Raw genomic sequence first — 3,373 nt, 5'->3', positions numbered from 1 at the left:
CTGTTCATTAGATGCAAGTGTAGGTGTGATATTAAAACATATAATAAAACTATTCATAGGGACTACATACTATATTGTTTTTTATAGGACAGAACATGTTAATTCAGGACAGCTTTGAGGTAAGGTAAACCTACATAACCTATTTCTGATATACATCCACTTTGAGCCAGGTACTAAGGAATGTGACAGAATTGGATGTATTCTAGCAAAGGGCTCATGGTCAAAAGGATAGAAACATGCTGATTATTATCATGGGGATATGAATATCAGAAAGGCACATTCTTGGGATAAGCATTCTTATCGAGAACAAGTAAGAAATATAGGCAATATGAAGTAATTATGATGCAGGAGAGGGCTTATGTGCATTCCTATCCTTCTCTGCCTCTCAACATAGGACATTCAAAGTATCATTTGGTCACTGCCATCATGAGGTTGAGCATCTCTGTTTTCTTGTTGTATCAGCATATACTTTAACCAATTATGGAACCACTGCTAGATACACCTGAGTAACTGTTAAATGTAATGAGCATGGCAGGTGACTAAGCTGAGTAAAGAGATGGAGTCTTTGTGACATACCAAGCAAAAGACTCCTTGACATGCAGTGTATATGTGCTGAAAAGAGACACTCTAAGATTGTAGAAGTGGAGGCACCAATTTGACTATATCATTCAAAATATCTCCTAGTACAATGTGACAAGATGTCTCAAAGACACTCTGGTGGAAAGTCAAATTTTTTTGGTGAAAATACAATTTGTTCAACATGTCAAATGTAACTATAAACATCAACAAGAGCATCAGTGGTCTAATCTAAGTGGTGCCAATTTGCTATTAGATGCTTTGGTATTTCATGATAAAGATGGACAACAATGAAGAAAGCTTAGTCATACACATGTCACCAGTTAGCCACTGACCAACAATATCCGGCATTCACATAGTTAGCTACCTAAGTATGTGATTGTGAAGGAAGTGTGTGATCAATTAACTATTTGTTGACAATGTCTTTTGAGCTATGGTGCAGGATAACTGCAGAGTGTCCAGTAGCATTTGAGACCAAAATTTCATATTTGGTCCTCTTAGCCTTGATTCAGTGTAGTCAATCCTTGCGCTGTACCTTTCCATTTGATGTCATTGCTGTTCCAGACTTTAATCTCTTCCTTGATCTTAGTTCCTCCTTAGAGACATCATTCACAAGTCTCAGCTGAGACCAATGTGCATTTTTTCTTAATTCTTGTCATGCTCAAACCTTGATCTAAGTGTGCCAGCCATACATATGTCAGAATCTGCATTAGTCTATATGCATCAATGATACTAATGCAAAGCAATAACTCAGTTATGTTGGGGAACAAAACTAGATTCACAAGTACCTAACATGAAGCAACAACTAGTATACATCAGTGTGAGTCTGTATGAATGAATATACTACATACCTCAGTTATGTTGGGGAACAAAACTGAGGTGTCAATGGAGTCGAGACGACAATGTAAGTAGTGGCAAGAAACACTTAGGTAACGACACCAGAGGATTAACGTGCAGATGTGCCATAAGGCGCAAGAAGCTAAGAAGACATTGTACAATGTGGTACCGGCCTTGGACAGTGTGGTGCCAAAGGTGAACAAGATAAAAGATACGAGATAACGTGAAAAAGGAAATATGATGTCAATACAGTCATGGTAATCTGACTTGTATAATATCCAAATCTCATAAGAGTATTGTGCTAGAGTGCTTGAAACTATTTGACTTTATTCCTCAGCAATGCTGGCAAATGTTTGTCAACTCATCCACAGTGATAGGACATAGAATACACAGACATTCATGAAAGTGCCCACAAGATGCTGCTATGCACGAACCAAAACCATCTTTGTGCAAATTGATCAATACAGCTGGCAATTGTTTTGCCTGTAGCTAAGTTTCCAGTCACTTCAAAGGCATGTTTAATCAGCAGCTGCTTACTTTTAATATGCATTTTTAGCTCCTGCACTATAATGGGATAGGTGCACCTTGCTATGCACAAACTTGATAAAAACACATGTGATATATGTAACTCCAGACATACATACCTCAGTTTTGTCTTTATCACAATTGCTTGACTACCTTTTGTTGCCTCCTAGTGATTTATTACCTGTCATGTTGGATGTATAATTGTGTAATTCAGATAGGTGAGCAACACATCATTACTAAAATGTCTTAAGTGAACCAGGAAAAACAGCAATGCTGATTTCAACTTTGTTGATCAAGGTATTGACACACCTACTACATGAGGGATGAGTTAAGTTTTTCCATCTCCTCTATTCTCATTGGTGTGCTAAAGGAGCTCAGGTTGCATATCAGAGAGTAGATGTGAAGTTTCAATGGATAACTATGAAGCACATCTAAATGTTTCTGGATGATAGTGGCAATGGTGTTGATTTTCTTTAGAAGGTGAGAATGCTGAGGGCACTCGTCTCATCTGATTCCAAATCTAATACCTTTGTCTCTTGTTCGAGTCTATTGGCAAAACACTCTAGAACATAAAAACATAATTGAGTTGGTTCATGAGCAATGGAATGGAAGTGAGGTGAACAGTGAAAGAAGTAAAGAGGTGGACTGTCTGTCTCTCCATGATGTTTAAGATAATGAACAAAAAAGAGTGATAATAATGAAAATATTTGTCAGTTAAGTTGGAACAAAATAAGAATATTCAGAGACATCATTGAAAATATCATGAGGAGGACAAAATCAGCTATTGATCACACCAGAAACTGTGCAAGGCTCATTGACCAAGAAAACCCTGATATGATAATTATGATCACTATACAAAATATTATGCACACATGATACTCACATATTTTTATATACGAGGTATGAGATTAGTATTACAATTTGTGTCCAACTCTGTCAATTAGTGGTTTGATGGAGATATGCAGATGGGTACTTGAGATAAGGAAATAGCAATATTTCATGCTAAACAAGTGAGACAAGACAAAGAAGTGAAAAACACAAGAATGCAATGTGGCAGCAATGAATGACTTGACAAGGGAATGACAACCTATAAACTTGTTGATAGAGACAGGTACATTTTTAACCTATAAAACCTAATATTGCTGGTCATTGTGAGACATCTGAAAAATCTGAACATGAAAGACTTGTAAATACCACAAATGGCTATCCAAACCTTATTCTACAAGTTTCAACAATGCAATCAAACTCCAATGGGAATTAAGGAGCATGAGAATATCATGTGATGTGAAGTCCATAAATTTTCCTTGTACAAAAATTTGTATATATCAGGAAGACTCACATGTTGTAATCAGGATGGACTTTGAACACTCTAAGATCATTTCAAATTGATTTATATAATCATAAAACAGTAGGAATATCCTTTCATATACCAGTA

Source organism: Suillus fuscotomentosus, assembly GCF_016647785.1.
Source record: "Suillus fuscotomentosus strain FC203 chromosome Unknown F5891scaffold_27, whole genome shotgun sequence".
Classification (NCBI taxonomy): domain Eukaryota; kingdom Fungi; phylum Basidiomycota; class Agaricomycetes; order Boletales; family Suillaceae; genus Suillus; species Suillus fuscotomentosus.
This window is presented reverse-complemented; position numbering follows the sequence as displayed.